The following is a 19,248-nucleotide window of genomic DNA, read 5'->3' on the forward strand; positions in this document are numbered from 1 at the left end:
TATATAATCCTATTTTTTTAATTAAATTAGTCAAAAATTATAAAATAAAAATAAATACATAATAATACCATACAATATTCTTTAAATAATAAAAATTATCCTTTAACAAAATATATTTATAATGAACTAAAAATATTGGGATGATCATAAATGAGTATTCATACATCTCACACTAAATTAAACATACCCATATCAAAATATACATTAGACCACTTAGAATTTACTACTAATAAACTATAAAAAACTAAAATATTGTATCCTACATAAGTATCTTCTAATAAAAATTATTAACCTTCTGATAGAAGAGAAAAAAATCTTGTTCTTTAAATATCTTGTTCAACGGAAGATCGTATTTGGGAGATTTCTGGTTCTTCATCTGCCTCAAATCCCACATACTTGGGAATTCCATTTCATCATCTTTGGAAATGATATTTTAGAAATAGTAGCAGGTAAATCTTCAGACAGAACCTAACAAGAGTATAATTAATAATCAGCAATGACATTTTCTTACAAAGTGTAATAAAGTAATAAACACAAATAAATCATAGATGAATACATGAGCTAGTGGTCTGAACATATCCTTGTGTATATCTCAAGGGAATTAGCCTGAAATTTTCCTTTTTTGAGTTTTTTAGTCCTCGCTCATTCTATGAATAAGGATACTTCTTTATAAACCTTATACAAATCTAATGCTCCCCCTAACATCAAGTCTTTTATTTAAACTGCAGTACACAATTGTATTAACACTTAACAATAAAGACAAGTTCCCTAATAAACTACACAAGATTATTTCCCCTCACATATGTGTAATGTCTAGTGCTTACTCAGAAATTGTATGACACGTGTTCTTCCCTTGTTCTGATGCATTTCCTTATGGAAATGAGGAAACACATTTTTTGGTATTTTATGTTGTGTGTCCTGGCTCTGTGGTCCGGATCTTAAAGGTTGAATTTCTTGGGCATTTTGCTTCAATTTGTTTGAAAAGTTCAGTTGACTCTAAATCATTTTGAAATTATTTTGTTAAATATGTGTTACTATATGGAATTATATATGTGGTCTAGAATCAAAGCTACCTGTAGGTTTAAGGAAAAAGCCACATAAATATTTGATATATTATATTAACCATGGAACTTGCATCCTCGGAAAAAAAAAAAACATTAAACAAACATAGACGGCAAGATTTTTTAAGGATAATAAATAGAAAAACCTCTAAAGAATATCTTGAAAGCTTCACACGAGCATAAACATATTCTGTTTTTCCTGCAATGTCAAGAAGCAAAAGTAGCATATTAGCAGGAAAACTGACTGAAAATTTAAATTGGGAGAGAAAGCATAATCTAATAGCATAAAGTTTCCTTTCCATAAAAGCAGCAAATGGTGATGCATCAAGCCAATTAATTTTTCTGCATTATGAACTAGTGGCTATGCAAATGTATCGTCACGAAACCACTTATCACAAAGCGTGAATTACCATAAGTCTATTTTTTGCCTTGTGCTGAAATTCTATCCCGTTTTTTGGAAGAATGGGGGCAACAAGAATCAAACAAGAATCTAAAGATATTTATAAAATATATTACCCAACTACACCCAGGTCTGCATGTTACAACTAAAAAAAGAAACCAAAACAAAATAAAACAGAATAAATTCTCACCAGAAGTGTTACTGGTAAAGAGCACATTTACAGATTGCTGAAGTTCCACCCACCTGGCTAAAACCATCGAGGGATCCTTCTTGTTTAGATGGGCATCCCCTAATCTTATGTTAGACTGCAGAATCTTACTCAACAAAATAGTATGAGTATGCTCCGATACCTACAAACACAATTGCCCAAGTCCAAGTCAATAAGGTGAATGTTATACTTTGAAAGGACTAAAAAGGAGTAGTTATACTTTGAATGCCAGCAATTTACAAGCTTTATCCCATTAAATGAGATTAGCTAAATTGATAGGGTAAGTGTGTTCTTGTGATAAACCAAGAAAGAAACTGGATTTGCATTTCATCCTTATTGGAACTTGCATCCTCGGAAAAAAAAAACATTAAACAAACATAGACGGCAAGATTTTTTAAGGATAATGAATAGAAAAACCTCTAAAGAATATCTTGAAAGCTTCACACGAGCATAAACATATTCTGTTTTTCCTGCAATGTCAAGAAGCAAAAGTAGCATATTAACAGGAAAACTGACTGGAAATTTAAATTGGGAGAGAAAGCATAATCTAATAGCATAAAGTTTCCTTTCCATAAAAGCAGCAAATGATGATGCATCAAGCCAATAAATTTTTCTGCATTATGAACTAGTGGCTATGCAAATGTATCGTCACGAAACCATTTATCACAAAGCATGAATTACCATAAGTCTATTTTTTGCCTTGTGCTGAAATTCTATCCCGTTTTTTGGAAGAATGGGGGCAACAAGAATCAAACAAGAATCTAAAGATATTTATAAAATATATTACCCAACTACACCCAGGTCTGCATGTTACAACTAAAAAAAGAAACCAAAACAAAATAAAACAGAATAAATTCTCACCAGAAGTGTTACTGGTAAAGAGCACATTTACAGATTGCTGAAGTTCCATCCACCTGGCTAAAACCATCGAGGGATCCTTCTTGTTTAGATGGGCATCCCCTAATCTTATGTTAGACTGGAGAATCTTACTCAACAAAACAGTATGAGCATGCTCTGATACCTACAAACACAATTGCCCAAGTCCAAGTCAATAAGGTGAATGTTATACTTTGAAAGGACTAAAAAGGAGTAGTTATACTTTGAATGCCAGCAATTTACAAGCTTTATCCCATTAAATGAGATTAGCTAAATTGATAGGGTAAGTGTGTTCTTGTGATAAACCAAGAAAGAAACTGGATTTGCATTTCATCCTTATATCCTCCCTTCATATTACCTTTACATCCTGCTGGCTTGCTTTCCTAAGAATGGCCCGCATGAGTCATGATAGAATTTTCTAACAAAAATCCTTCATTTTCCAATCTATATATATCTGCTAACAATTTCATAAGTACATTTTTCCTACATTTATATCCCACAACAATTTCAAATTCAGAGTACTTCCCTAAACCTATACCTTGCATTGACAAACTTTGGAAATATTCCACACTCCACAGTAGAAGCAAGAACATGGAGTACAAACAAAGAAGATAGAGAAATAGTACAACTCGTTAACAGTCTTTATTTATTATTCACACTTACCATATCACCTCCTTTAGTGGGAGGGCGGAATTTGATTGGTGGAACAAAAATATTCTCAAGAAAGAACATTGAGTGACCTGCTTTCTTTCCATATCCCTGACCTTGAATATCATTAATATAGGAACAGAGTCGAACCTCATTTTTTCACAAAAGTTCTAACGTCATTTTAACCTGTAATTTGAATAGAATTAATATAGGATTCTAAATTTTCCAACAGCATGTGAAACTTTTCAGTGTTCGGCTGACACTTTACATTGAGGTTAATTCAATATTTGGAAGAAACTAACTTGATATAGAAAGGACCAGAAAATCGATTTTGCTCAGCAAGCTTGTAAGACAACTTGTACCTTTTTGAATCACTTTTCTTGGTCCCAGCAAAGTTGATATCCTCTTCATATGTTGTATCCCTGTCATCGATTATAGTCTCACTTGCCAAACATGCTGGTACTTAGTTTCCAATGAGAGAATAACACTAATAAAAACTATAAACCCTAACAAAGCAAGATGCAAAATAATAAAGCAAAATGCAAAATAAAAAAGCAAACTCTAACATAGTAAGAAGCAGAAATTACACAAGATTGTAAAACCCCAAATATCAGAACAACAAATCCTCAAAAAAAATTACAAAACCAGATAAACCAGGCTGCAAAAAAAATTGGAAGTTGCTATTGTTTCTCTATTAATGGTGGCATGAGAATGTCAAGATAAACCAGGCTGCAAAACAAGGAAAGAAGAGAAAATAGACAAGATGTATATTAAATCACAGTGCACAAACCCTAAAATACCACACATCTTCATCAACAACAGCATGCATGTTATCAAATTACAGTTCACAAACCCATATTTCACAGATTAAAACTCCCAAATTAAAACCCCTAAAATCGGAATCCTAAGTCTCTGAAATTTCAGAACCAAATAGAAATCAATACATACCTATTCAATGACGTGAGCACGGAGAAGACGATGATGAGAAGCACGGAGATGACGATGGTGAGAGCGGCGCAGCGACGATGGTGAGGGCAGCGCAGCGACGATCAGTGCAAGATGGCGAAGAGGAGCAACGGTCAGTAGTGCAGGAATGTGGACAGTGGTGAGTGCGGGTGAGTGGTGAGTGGGGGGCGATGACGGTCAATGGCGAGACTGAGAGGGTTTCTTCTTGTAGTGAGAGGGTCAGTGGCAAGAGCGAGAGTGAGAGGGTCAATGCCGAGAGCGAAGAGAGTGAGTGGGGGCAACGATGGTGAGCAGGGCTTTCAGGAAAAAGTGAGACTGATGGTGAGCAGGGCAACGATGGCCAGGGCTTCTACTTCGCGATGAAGGTGATGAAGGTGATGAGTGAGCTTTCAGGAAAAAGTGAGACTGAGGGTTTACGAAAGGGGACGAAGGTGATTGAGTGACATTTGGAGGGAATTGAATCACAAAAATTTTACTAAGTGTGATGAGTTTGCTTTCAGGAAAAAGAGGAAAAAATTTCACTAAGTGTCAAATTTTTTACTCTAGATACATTAGGCATCGCTTTTAAAATGCACCCAAAATTTAACAAATAGGCTACCCTCTAAAAGCGTCCTCTTTGATATGAAAAGTGAACTTATAGATATTAACCTATGGCTATGCTTTATAAGTGATTTCTATAATAACTAAGGCTACACTTTTTAAATGATGCTGCAATTGTGTATTCTTTTCTCTTATAAAAAGGCAACACGGAGAAAAGCGTAGCCTATTCATATGTAGCTTTTCAAATGTAGCTTAAAAAAAGTGTGGCTGAATGGGTATTTTTTTTGTAGTGCCCATTTTGATTTCTTGTAATATGTAACTCTAATAAAAAAAATATAATCTGATAAAAGTTTTTGTATCTTCCTCTTCTACGTGTTGGTTTCACTTTTGTTCCTGAAAGTTGACGGTGACGTAGTTTTCTTTTTCTTCAAATTCGGCCAATTAAAATTTTAGGAGGAACAGACGATTTTTGACGTTTTTTTCTTTAGCAGCTTGATTAGAAAGCTTCTCCAGAACTTTTGTTATGTTGATTTCGTATGGAGGTAGGATTTCAGTAAATTCTCAATGATTAAATCTGTATTAAATAAGTGATTTAATATTGTGATTGATTATTAATTGAGTTTATATTGAATTTTTACAATATATTGATAAATTTGTGAAGATGAAACCAGCAGGAACCGAACTATTTTGGTAATTTTTTTGGCTGAAATATTGTTAAGAATAAAATAAAAATTGGTGACGTGTAATGGCCGAGAGATTAAATTAAAAGTTACGGAGAATTGGTGACCGAAAAACAGATTAAAATACAAGTAATATTTTGAAAGGAAATGGCTAAGGATTTCGGTTTTGATATAAGAGGAAGATTAGTATTTAAACTTCATTTTTGAAGGGTAACATTATTTGTATATAAAAATTGAGGTACAATTTGTAATTATATATATGAGTTTTCGGGTATTTTGGGTAATAAATAAAGTATGAGGGTAAAAATTGGTATTTTATAAAAGTTTAGGGTTACTTTTATAAATATTGGGATAAGTGATATTATTAATATTATTATAAGTTAGAAAATAACAAACAGAGTAATCTTAAAAGTTTTATAGAATGTAGACTTAATTAAAAGTACTTTATAATTCTTTTTCATAAGACACATATGGAAAGGCGAAGAAATAATGCAAAGATAATTTATATTATGAAATGATAGGAAAGAAAAGAAGAAGAAAGAAAAGAAAAGGAAAGAAAAATATTAAAGAACCTCTGCCACAGGAGAGCAAAGAGCAAAAGATTAAAAGAATCTAAAGATCCTCTGCCACAGAAGAGCAGAGAACATAAAAGAAAAGAAAGAAAGAACGAAACTAAAAGGAGATAAGCAGAGATGATTGTGTACTAATGGAGGATAATCATCGGTCTAGAATTTCTCAAAGGAATTTCATTGCAAGTATAGTCCAAACCAACAATTATCCTCAATCAAAGTTTAAAAGGTTGTCACAATACAAATCAAAATAATCAGGAGTATTAATCTTGGGTCATTCTCCTTAAGAAATACAATGAAGTGCTCAATTATTGGCTATGAAAGTTCTTTTGGAGTTTTTGTAACAAGAGACAAGAAATGTAAATAACAAGAAATTAAGCGGCAATTAACTAACAAAGGAAAGAAAATTCAAATGATAAAAAAGGTCTTGACAAGGGTTGATGGTTAAGGATTACTATCCTTGTTACTAACTGACGAACTGATTTTCCGCTAGTAAAGAAATTTTATGAAAAATATAATCGCATTATAAGTATAGTTTCTAAACCAACAGAGAATCCTTTCGTACAAAAGTTTTGGTTGTCACTTAAGCAAACCCAATAAAATTCATAACCGAAGTATTCAAACCTCGGGTCGTCTTCTCAAGGAATTGCAGAGAGGTGTGATTTATTATTGATTACGGAAAAAGGTATGTCTTGGGTTTTTTTTGAAATAGAGAACAAGTAATTTAAATGGCAAGAAAAATAAATTAATAATTATAAAGAAAACTCTTGGCAAGGTATAAGAACTGGAAATCCTATCCTAGTTATCCTTATCAGGTGTGATGAGAATTGGATTTTTGCTCTCACTTAGTTAACCCTTACTAAATAAAGGTAAGTCAAGTGGACTAATTAACTTGATTCCTCAGTCCTAGTCAATTCCTATGGAAAGACTAGCTTTAGAGGGATCCAAATCAAACAATCCTAATTTTCAATCAACTGCTGAGTTTGATAACTCAAGTGTTACCAATTACTTAACCAAAACCAAAAGGAAAAAATAAATCTAAATTAAATTGAAAGCATTATAAATAGAATAAAACAATCATAAGTCTGAAATACCTCAAATTGCATTTAAACATAAATTTTAAATCTAACATGAAGAGTTCATGAGCCAATTTTGGTAACATAAGTAATTAACAAATAAAAGCATTAGAGTATCTAAAAATAAAAAAGAAACATAAATTAAAGGAACATTGAACCTGTGATTGAAGAGAAGTAGCCTAATCATAATATAAATCCTAAATTCTAATCATAATTCCTAAGAGAGAGGAGAGAACCTCTCTCTCTAAAAACTACATCTAAAACCTAAAATTATGTATATGAAAGTTGTATGAATGAATGGATGTATTTTCCCACTTTATAGCCTCTAATATATATTTTTTGGGCCGAAAACTGGGTCAGAAACAGTCCAGAAATCGCTGGGGGCGAATTTTGCCACGTGCAGGTCGCTGATTTTTCTGTAGAACGATGCATCCGCGTGATTCACGCGTGCGTGTCATTTTTCTGTACGAAAACTATAGCAAATTATATATCATTTCGAAGCCCCGGATCTTAGCTTTCCAACGCAACTGGAACCGCCTCATTTGGACCTCTATAGCTCAAGTTATGATCGTTTGAGTGCGAAGAGGTTAGGGCTGACAGCTTTGCAGTTCCTTCAATTTCTTTTATTCCTTCCACTTTTGCATGCTTCCTTTCCCTCCTCTAAGCCATTCCTGTCCTGTAATCTCTAAAATCACTTAACACACATATCAAGGTATCGAATGGTAATAAGAGAGGATTAAAATTAGCTAAATTAAGACCAAAGAAAGATGTTTTCAATCATAGCACAAAATCAGGAAGGAAAATGTACAACATGTGAATTGTATGAATAAGTGTGAGAATAATGGATAAAATCCACTAGATTAATCACAGGATAAAACCTAAAAATGGGGTTTATCAATCTCCCCACACTTAAACATTAGCATGTCCTCATGCTAAACTCAAGAGAAGCTATAAAGGAGTGAAGAGGAATGGTAGAATGTATGAAATGCAACCTATCTATATGAATGCAACTATATGCAAAATATCTCTACCAACTTGGTGAAAAGTAAATAAACCTTTCAAGAATAAATATGAACTGGACTTCACTAATTCAAATCATAAAAATGAAGTACAAGTAATCTTGCAGAAGAAGATAGCCCATGAAAGCCGGGAACAAATAATCGAGCATCGAACCCTCACCGAAAGTGTATATACTCTAATCGCTCAGGTGTTTGAGGTTCGATTCTCTCAATTCTCTACTAATCTTGCTTTCTAAGGCTTGCTCTTCATCTAACAATCAACAAAAATTTAATGCATAGATACACATATCAAGAGGTCTTTTAAGGATTGTAATGGGGTTAGGGTCAAGGTAGGATTGTATTTGGCCAAGTGGACTAAAATATGAATCCTTAATTAACCTAAACTTATCACCTAACTTAGGACAATCCATGTAATCATAATATAAAACCTAACTATCCATTAACCATGTTTTTCACATATTCATGCATCCTAATTTTGAGTATAGTACATATGCATTGCTTTCACTATTTACTTTGGGGCATTTTGTCCCCTTTTACTTATTTGCTCTTTTTCTTTTATTTTTCTCCTTTATTTTTCTTTTTCTCTTTGTTTTATATATATCTATATTATTTTATTTTATTTTATTTATTTATTTTTTTTCTTTTGCTTTTCTCAAGGCATATGATTAAGGTATTGAATGCATGAACATATTCTCAACATTCTTTCACATTTTCAGAAATTTCTAACATACTCAATTCTCAAACCAAATGTTTCCAAACTCACTTTTCCCACACTTAATTCGTGAGCACTTTCACTAGTCCAAGCTAACCAAGGATTCAAATTAAGGACAATATTATTTTTCGCTTAGAGTTAATGATGTGCTAAAGTAAAAAACAAAGGGATATAATAGGCTCAAGTTGGTTTGCAAAGGATAATGAAAGGGTAAGACCATATGGGTATGTAAGCTCAGTGAAACAAAGGCCTCAATCATATAAGTTTATGCATACATTAAACAATGGAAATATAGAATCAAGCAAGACAAAGATCACAAATTTAGAGAGAACAACACACACCAAAAATAAAATATTAGTTGATAAAATGCAACCAATCAAGTAGGCTCAAAATCTCACTGGTTTTGTATGTTCGAGCTCTAAACCATGTTTCAAAATAATATTTCTTCAAACAAGTTTAACATTAAATTTTATTCAAATTAGTGAAATGTTATAAAAAGTTTCTTGAAAAAGAAAATATTACTTTAACCAAGTGGTAAAATATACACGAAATCAAACAAATATGCAATCAAACATGCAAATGCAACAATGAACAAACAAAAAAAAATAAAATATTGGTGTTGAGAAGGAAATAACTAACCCATGGAAGTCGGTATCGACCTCCCCACACTTAAAGATTGCACCTTCCTCGGTGCATGCTAAGATGTGCATGTGGATGGGTTGCTTCAACTGATACTTTTCTCCAAGAATTGTGCAGATGGACTTGTTTGTCTCCCCATTAAGAAGCTTTTCCTTTCCCTTTCTCGATGGCCATCCTGAAAGAAGAGGAAAAAGAAGAAAAGTAACCCAAAAACAAAGATAAGAAAATAAATAATGTCTGGGTGGGTTAATGCCAAATAATGAGGGTCTCAATTACATGGTAGCTACAACATGCAAGTGAGAAAATAATAGAAGCACATGGCATACCAATGGTGTAAAAGTTGCAACAATGGGGGAGAGAGTGTGGGTAATGCAAGACAGTATAAGTTCATATCAATACAAGAGGAGTACAAGTATCATAAAAGATTAGCATTGACTTATGAATAATAATACCCAATAGTGGAAAAAAAGTCATGAAGCACCAGAATAATTCAAGAAAAGATGCAACAGTTGAATAAGAAAATTTAACATCAATAGTGAAATAAGAACTTAGAAAAGAAAAAAAAATATACACAAAACTAAAATGTAATGAATGAAAGTATGCAAATAAATTAAATAACATAGAATGAAAGTGAAGAGGGATGAGAGGTTAAAGAGATGAAGAAGAAGAAAGTAAGAAAGAATAAAGAAGGAAGGAGAGAAGAAAGAAATAAGAAGGGAAAAAGATTTAGATTTGGGGAAGAAAAGATAAGATATTTGGTTGATCTAGATAAGCTGTGTGCCGCATGTGACGCGGACGCGTGGAGGACGCAATCGCGTGGTGTGTGATAAGTTCAGATGACGCGAACGCGTGGGTCACGCGATCGCGTGGCCTGATTTGTGCTATTGGCGCGAGTGCAGCCGTGCATTCACGCAACTCTCTGTTTTAAATGCATTTTGCCAAAAATTTGGGTGACGCGCTCGCGTGGTTGACGCGATCGCGTGAATGGCCATATTTTGAAAACGACGCGGATGCGTGGGGCACGCGTTCGCGTGATAGGGCTTGTGCTTCTAGCATCATTCCAGCCCAGCTCCATCATAACTCTCTGCCAAACACCCATTTACGTCGAATTCGCAGGGTCACGCGTTCACGTGGGTGACGCGGACGCGTGAGAGGCTCCTTTTCAGAATGACGCGGACGCATCATTGACGCGGTTGCGTGAGCATATTTGTGCCTAAGGCACGCCTCCAGCCACGCTTTCGCGTGACTTTCTGTTCAATTCTCTTTTCTTCAGAACGCACCCATGACGCGGATGCGTCAGCGATGCTTACACATCGCATGCGTTTTTTTTTATGCAGTATGCAGAATGCAAAATCCAGAATGCAAATAACTATGCAGAAATTATGAATGAACACGAATGAAAATAAAATAAAATAAAACTAAGAACAAAAAGGAAAGAATATACCATGGTGGGTTGTCTCCCACCTAGCAATTTTAGTTAAAGTCCTTAAGTTGGACATTTGGTGAGCTCCTTGTCATGGTGGCTTGTGCTTGAACTCGTCTTGAAACTTCCACCAATGCTTTGACTTCCAATAAGCTCTGTTTATTCCAAGTAAATTTCCCAAGTCTTGATGGAGTTCTTCACAAGCTTTGAACTCCCAAAGTCGATCTTCTTGCATGCTTGGATCCCAAATCTTGATCCTACACCCGTCTTCAAGTTGATCACATGATTCCATCCGGGTGGTAAGCAATCTGAATTCTCACTAAGGCATCCAAACAGCTTCTTAGACCCATTCAGTTGAGCTTTACACCAATCTTTGTATTTAAACTTTGAGCTTTCCACCATATTGAACCTTGCACGACAACTCCAACAACTAACCATCTTCCTCTTACTCTTAACGCCACAGAGAGCTCTAAGTTGGCCATCTATCTCAAGTAAACCATATTCAAGAGGAAAAGTAAAGGGCAAGGATAAGAATTTTACCCACTTGAATTTTGTATTGGATGGTAATGGCTTTGGGGGAGAGGTCTCCAACAGCTTTGGGAAGGTGATTTCAAGCTCCATTCCCTTGTGCTCTCCCTTGGCAACATCCACCTCTTTGCAAGCTTCTTCAAGTTCAACCTCTTCCTCTTGGTAACTTTCTTTCAATTCAATCTCTTCTTCATTACTCACCAAGGGCATGGAAGGTTATGCTTCTTCTTCTTTAATCTCCATCTCTTGATCAACCTCTTCAAAGTCTTTAGCCATGATATGCCTTGGAGGTTGTACACCCTCTTCAACATCAAATTCAAACGTCTTGGAAGGAGGTTCTATGACTGGACTTTCCCATGGAGGTTCTGCATCTCCTAAGTCTTCAACCACTTATTCCTTTTCAATAATTACTGCTTTATCCAGTTGTTTTAGTATAAAATCGTACTCATCCTTGATGATTTTCTTTCCATGATAACTCCTTTCAATTATTCCTTCATCTTCAAGGGTCTCTCCTATCTCCACATTTTGGGCCTCCTCTTGCTCTAAGACAAAATCAGACTCCTCCTTGATGTCTTCCTTCACTAATTCTTCAACCACTCCTTCGACTTCAAGGGTCTCCACTACCTCCACCTGTAGGGCCTCCTCTAGCTTCTTATGAAATATGAATTCACGAAGACGATCCCTTTTCTCTTGTTTCTTGTCTATAGCATAGATGGGATAATCTTGCTCTTGGATTGATGGATGTGGGTGCTCTTCCATGGAGGGTGGTGATGGGATGGAAAGATTATTATGTGGTTGAAAAGGAAGCACACTAAAGCTTGAGGGTTAAATATTGGAGGTAGAGGGTTGGTCCATGCGGGATATAAGTGCTTGAAGAGTAGAGGTGAGACTAGTGATAGAGGCAAGTGTGGTATGAATCTCTGTTTGCCCTTGGTGAATAACATCAATGGTGTTGTCATCTAGTAGAGGTTGGGGTGGAAATGGGTTAGGGTCATATGGAGGTGAATGGTGTAAAGGGGCTTGTGAGTATGGTGGTTCAAAGGTGTGTTGGGGAGGTAGTTCATAAGCATATGATGGGGCTTGTTGGTAACTACAAGGGGGTCCACCATATCTATCATCTTAGTATGCACCTCGGAATGGCTCCTGACCATAGTAATTTGGTGGAGATTGGTTATCATGAAGAGGTCCACCATAACTATTGTCTTGGTATGCATCACAGAATGGTTGTTGGTGATAGCGCATTGGAGGGGGTTGTTGCCAAGAGGGTTGATCAAATCCTTGTGGCTCCTCCTATATTTGATTCTTCCAACCTTGATGCTTATTTTCATTATAGTTTCTATTCCTTACAACAACATTGGAACCAAAATTAAAGCCAGAGGGGTGAGAATTCATAGTAGCAATTAAAGACAAAAATTAATAAAAATAAACTCCTAAAACTAGAAACACTGACAACAATATAAGATAAAGATTTGAAAAAGGTTTAAATTTTGAAAAGGTTTGATTTTTTAAAATTTGAAATTTGATTTTGAAATAAGATAAGATAAGATTTTGAAAAAGATATGATTTTTGAAAAAGATTTGAATTTTTGAAATTTAAGACTAAGATAAGATAAGATAAAAATTTTAAAATAAAAATCTGAATTTTTTTTTGTAATTTTCAAAAAAAATCAATTAAAATAAAGAGAAAAGATATTTTTGAATTTAATGAGGAAAGAGAAAAATAATAAAATGACACCAAACTTAAAAATTTTTAGATCAAAACAAAGAAAACAACCAAGAACAACTTGAAGGTCAAGATGAACACGAAGAACAACTTGAAAATCAAGAAAGAACAAGGAACATTATTTTCGAAAATTTTAATAACTAAATAAAAACCAATAACCTCTTAATTTACGAAAAAGCAAAAATAAAAACAAATAAACAAGCAAAAAGCAAATATTTACAATAACCAATAATAAGGCACACGTTTGCAATTCCCCGACAACGGCGCCATTTTGACGAACTGATTTTCCGCGAGTAAAGAAATTTTATGAAAAATATAATCGCATTGTAAGTATAGTTTCTAAACCAATAGAGAATCCTTTCGTACAAAGTTTTGGTTGTCACTTAAGCAAATCCAATAAAATTTATAACCGAAGTATTCAAACCTTGGGTCGTCTTCTCAAGGAATTGCAGGGAGATGTGATTTATTATTGATTATGGAAAAAAGGTATGTTTTAGGTTTTTTTGAAATAGAGAACAAGTAATTTAAATGGCAAGAAAAATAAATTAATAATTATAAAGAAAACTCTTGGCAAGGTATAAGAACTGGGAATCCTATCCTAGTTATCCTTATCAGGTGTGATGAGAATTGGATTTTTGCTCTCACTTAGTTAACCCTTACTAAATAAAGGTAAGTCAAGTGGACAAATTAACTTGATTCCTCAGTCCTAGTCAATTTCTATGGAAAGACTAGCTTTAGAGGGATCCAAATCAATCAGCAATCCTAATTTCCAATCAACTGCTGAGTTTGATAACTCAAGTGTTACCAATTACTTAACCAAAACCAAAAGGAGAAAATAAATCTAAATTAAATTGAAAGCATTATAAATAGAATAAAACAATCATAAGTCTGAAATATCTCAAATTACATTTAAACATAAATTTTAAATCTAACATGAAGAGTTCATGAGCCAATTTTGGCAACATAAGTAATTAACAAATAAAAGCATTAGAGTATCTAAAAGTAGAAAAGAAACATAAATTAAAGGAACGTTGAACCTGTGATTGAAGGGAAGTAGCCTAATCATAATATAAATCCTAAATCCTAATCCTAATTCCTAAGAGAGAGGAGAGAACCTCTCTCTCTAAAAACTACATCTAAAACCTAAAATTATGTATATGAAAGTTGTATTAATGAATGGATGCATTCCCCACTTTATAGCCTCTAATCTGTGTTTTCTAGGATGAAAACTGGGTCAGAAACAGCCCAGAAATCGCAGGGGGCAAATTTTGCCACGTGCAGGTCGCTGATTTTTCTACAGAACGATGCGTTCGCGTGATTCACGTGTGCGCGTCATTTTTCTATACGGATACTATAGCGAATTATATATCATTTCGAAGCCCCAGATGTTAGCTTTCCAGGAAACTGGAACCGCCTCATTTGGACCTCTGTAGCTCAAGTTATGACCGTTTGAGTGCGAAGAGGTCAGGGCTGATAGCTTTGCAGTTCCTTCAATTTCTTTTATTCCTTCCACTTTTGCATGCTTCCTTTCCCTCCTCTAAGCCATTCATGCCCTGTAATCTCTGAAATCACTTAACACACATATCAAGGCATCGAATGGTAATAAGAGAGGATTAAAATTAGCTAAATTAAGACCAAAGAAACATGTTTTCAATCATAGCACAAAATCAGGAAGGAAAATGTACAACATGCGAATTGTATGAATAAGTGTGAGAATAATGGATAAAATCCACTAGATTAAGCACATGATAAACCCTAAAAATGGAGTTTATCACTAACCACAACATGATAATTGCAAGGATCAATCCCATTTAGTCATCCTCTAACAATTTAAGAAAAATCAAATGAGCTTCATTAATCCTAATCCATAGGTCCTAGCCACTCACTAATTGACTTAGTGAAGACTAATGTCAATGGACACCAATTATCAATCACTTGGACATTAGCAACTCAAGGTCACCCAAGAAACCAACCCTAGCCAAGAGGAGGAAAATTCTACTCTATAGCTAAAAGAGACATTTCATCAAACACTTAGAGTGCAATAAAAGTAAACATCATAAATTACAACAATTAAAGAAAAGCTATGACTAACATAAGTAAGAAATTAACAATAGCAACAAAGGTAAGCATAAAAAGACATGAAAACATAAAATTGCATTACAAGAGAATTGAAATTGACAAGTGAGTTCATAAACTAAATTGGAAAAATAAATAAATTAACAAGAGAAGTAGATAAACTAAAGTGTTAGAACAAATAAAAGTAAAGAAAAACTAAATTGAAGGAAGAATAAAATCTATATTTAAGAAGAAATTAAAATAACAACCCTAAAACCTAGAGAGAGGAGAGAGCCTCTCTTCCTAGAATTCTACATCTATCTCTAACTAAAACTAAGCTAATGTGTGTGATCTCCTCCATCCTGCTACACTCCTAGACTCTAATATGCAGACTGGGCTTGAAAATGGGCCAAAAAATGAGCTCAAAAATCACCCCTAGCATCTTCACTTTAATGAGGCACGTGCCGCTCGTCACGCGTACGCTTTAGCCACGCGTACACGTCATTTGAACTCTACATTGGCCACGCGTACGCGTCAGTCATGCGTACGCGTCGGTTGAACTATGGCTTGGTCACGCGTACGCGTCAGTCATGCGTACGAGTCGGGACCAGCTTCTCAAATCTCTAAATTCATGTGTTCCTTCCACTTTTGCATGCTTCCTCTTCATTCTCCATGCCATTCCTACCCTATAACCATGAGATCACTCAACAAACGTATCACAGTATCGAATGGTAATAAGAGAGAATTAAAATTTACTAATTTTAAGGTCTAGGAAGCATGTTTTCAATCATAGCACAAAATTAGGAAGGAATCTTAAAAACATACAATTTACATGAATAAGTGTGACAAAAATTGACAAAATCCACTCAATTCAATCCAAAATAAACCATAAATTTGTGGTGTATCAACCTCCCCACACTTACACATTAGCATGTCCTCATGCTAAGCTCAAGAGAAGCTATAAAGGGATGAAGAGGGATGGTAGAATTTATTAAATGCGATCTAGCTATATGAATGCAACTACATGCAAAATGCTTCTACCTTCTTGGTTAAAAGTAAATAAACCTCCAAGAACATATGCACAAGTAGGGCTAAGATAATATGATGATTCATGAATTTCACCAATTCAAATATCAAACTGAAGTATAAACAAACTTGCAAGAAGAAAGCTCGTGAAAGCAGAAAACAAGGAATTGAGCATCGAACCCTCACCGGAAGTGTATCCGCTCTAGTTGCTCAAGTGTATAGGGTTGATTCACTCAATTCTCTTCTAATCATATTTTTCAAGATTTATTTTTCATCTAACAATCAATAATTATTCAATGTATGCATACAAATATCATGAAGACTTTCCCATAGGTTGTAATGGGACTAGGATAAAGGTAAGGATGCATATGGTCAAGTGAGCTTGAAATTTGAATCTTTGATTAACTTAAGCTCTCACCTAACATATACAATAACCTATACAATTCTAATACAAACATAACTACCCATTTTTCACTTTTTCACACACTCATGCATTCCCTTTTTTTTTTATCACAATACATATGCATTGCTATTATTACTTTACTTTGGGATATTTTTGTCCCCTTTTATTGCTTTCTTTTTCTTTCTTTTTCTTTTTCTATTTTTTTTCTTTTCTTTTCTTTTTCTCATTTTCTTTTTAACTAAAATATATACAAGAACATCAATGCATATGGTTTAATATTTAATGCATGAGTATGTACCCAATTTCCAAGATCTCAACAAAAATATAAAAACACACTTTTATCCCAACCAATGTTCCCAAACTTTCCCACACTTGAATGATACACTCTCTCACTAGCCTAAGCTAATCAAAGATCCAAATAAAGGACATTTATTATTTTTCACTTAAGGGTAGTGATGTGCTAAATTAAGAACAAAAAGGGATTAACATAGGCTCAAATTTGGTTAACAAAGGTGGATAAAAGGGTAAGGGCATTTGCGTAAGTGAGCTAAATTAAAATGAAGGCCTCAATCATATAAATGCATTCATACACAAAATAATGGACATAAAGAATCAAACAAATCAAGGATTACAATCATAGAAAGAGAATAATACACACAAGAATGGAAATAGTGGTTATATGATGTAACCACATAATTAGGCTCAAAACTCACATGCTTATGTGTTTTTAGCTCAAAAACATGTTCCAAAATTAATTCCTTCAAGCAAGTTCAACAAAATTTTTAAATCAAATTAGTGAAATGCCCTAGAATAGTTTCTTGGAAAAAAATTATCACTTCAACCAAGTAGTCCTAACATAAAAAAGGGTAGAATATGTACAAACTCTAACTATCATGTAATCTATCATGCAATGTAACAACTAGCTAATAAAGAAGATTAAGAATTGGTGTTGGAAAAGGAAGTAGTTACCCACGGAAGTAAGTCCTCGACCTCCCCACATTTAAATATTGCACCGTCCTCGATGCATGAAAAGATGAGCAAGGGGTGGGATGCTACCACTGATGAGTTTCTTCAAAAGATTATGTGGAGGGACTTGTTGTTCGCCCCCATTTAGAAGCTTTTCCTTTCCCTTTCTTGGTGGCCAGCCTGAAAGGGGAGAAAAATATAGAAGATTAAGCCCAAAAATAAAAATATTAAAATAAATAGAATATAGGTGGGGGCTAATACCAAATAAGAGTGTGTTCTCAACTACATGGTAGCTACAACATGTAAGTGAGAAAACAATATAAGCGAAGGGCATATCAACTAACACTCGATGCAAGAGTAAAGTTTAAGCATAAGTAAATGGCATGAAGAAAACACTAGGAAGTATTAAGTTCAAAACAAGAATTGACACAAACAAGATTAGTTATAAGCATGAGAGATTTCGGTCCCATCCTAACTCAATGATAATGGAGCACAAAAACAAAGAATAAAGCTAAGTTAGAAACGACTAAAGTACTAATCTTGTGTGTGGGGCAAAAATTGTAAATAGTAAATAAGAAAGCGTGGGTCATGAAAGACAATATAAGTTCATATCAATGCACAAAGAATACAGGTATCACAAAAAATTAAGCATTGACCTAAAAATATCAACACCCGACAATATCAAACAATATCAAACAAGTCACAAAGCACCAAATTAATCCAAGAAACTCTCAACAGGTGAGTGAAAAAATTCAACATCAATGGTAAGATAGCAAATAGAGGAAAGAAAATGAAAACAAGCTACAAAGACAAAGTTAAACGCAATGAATGAAAGTTTGCAAATGTAGTTGACAAAAGAAAATGAAGGATAAGAAAAATGAGGCATGAAATATTTGAAAAGCGGAGGAAGAAGAAAGTAAGAAAGGAAGAGGAATGAGTAGGAAAGAAATAAGAAGAAGTAGATAGGAGAAACAGGGCAGCGCGCCCTTTATTTGAATTCGGAAAGCGATGCGTACGCGTCAGTCACGCGTATGCATGGAAGGGAAGAAAGGTTTTCGACGCATACGCGTCAGTCACGCGTACGCGTGGAGTGGATTGAGTGCTTCGTACCCCAACCGCATGGTTCCAACATAACTCTCTGTTTGGAACCATGCAGCAGCACCGTTCCCGCACCAATTTAGCACGGCGCTCACATCACTGAAATTTGGGCGTCGATGCGTAAGCGTCGGTCACGCCTACGCGTGACAACCCTTTTTTTGTATAAAAATAGAGCAAAATTATCTCAACCACTATATACATTCTTAGAACTAACCAAAATTCAAAATTAACAAAATTCCTAACTTCTAAAAACTATGCAAACATGCAACTAATTAAGCAATTCAAACCAAACATGCAATTGAAAAATAATTATTCTAATCAAAACATGAACTAACAAGCAACCTAGCAATTAAAGCAATATATACAAAAGTGTAAAGATAAAGAAAAATACCTAACAATGGCAACTTGATGAGCGGATATTTTATACGCTTTTTGGCATCATTTTCATACAGTTTTTAGTATATTTTATTTAGTTTTTATTAAGTTTGTATAGGTTTTAGTGTTAAATTCACATTTTTGGATTCTACTATGAGTTTTTGTGTTTTTGGAAAATTTTAGGTATTTTCTGGCTGAAATTGAGGAGCTGGAGAAAAAGTCTGATTCAGAGACAGAGAAAGCACTGCAGATGTTGTC

At 34.4% G+C, this 19,248-nt stretch overlaps 2 long non-coding RNA genes across 2 annotated transcripts; both read right to left on the reverse strand.

Annotated features, from left to right (window-relative positions):
- Window positions 446–1,807, reverse strand: LOC107612306. Its single transcript, XR_001613686.2, has 3 exons — window positions 1,652–1,807; window positions 1,208–1,260; window positions 446–468 (listed from the first exon to the last, which is right to left on the reverse strand). It is a non-coding gene; the product is annotated as an uncharacterized LOC107612306 (long non-coding RNA).
- LOC110265973 lies at window positions 2,955–3,623 on the reverse strand. The gene is made up of 2 exons (XR_002352696.1): window positions 3,496–3,623; window positions 2,955–3,379 (listed from the first exon to the last, which is right to left on the reverse strand). It is a non-coding gene; the product is annotated as an uncharacterized LOC110265973 (long non-coding RNA).

The sequence above is a fragment of the Arachis ipaensis genome, chromosome B08 (assembly GCF_000816755.2).
Source record: "Arachis ipaensis cultivar K30076 chromosome B08, Araip1.1, whole genome shotgun sequence".
Taxonomy (NCBI): Eukaryota; Viridiplantae; Streptophyta; class Magnoliopsida; order Fabales; family Fabaceae; genus Arachis; species Arachis ipaensis.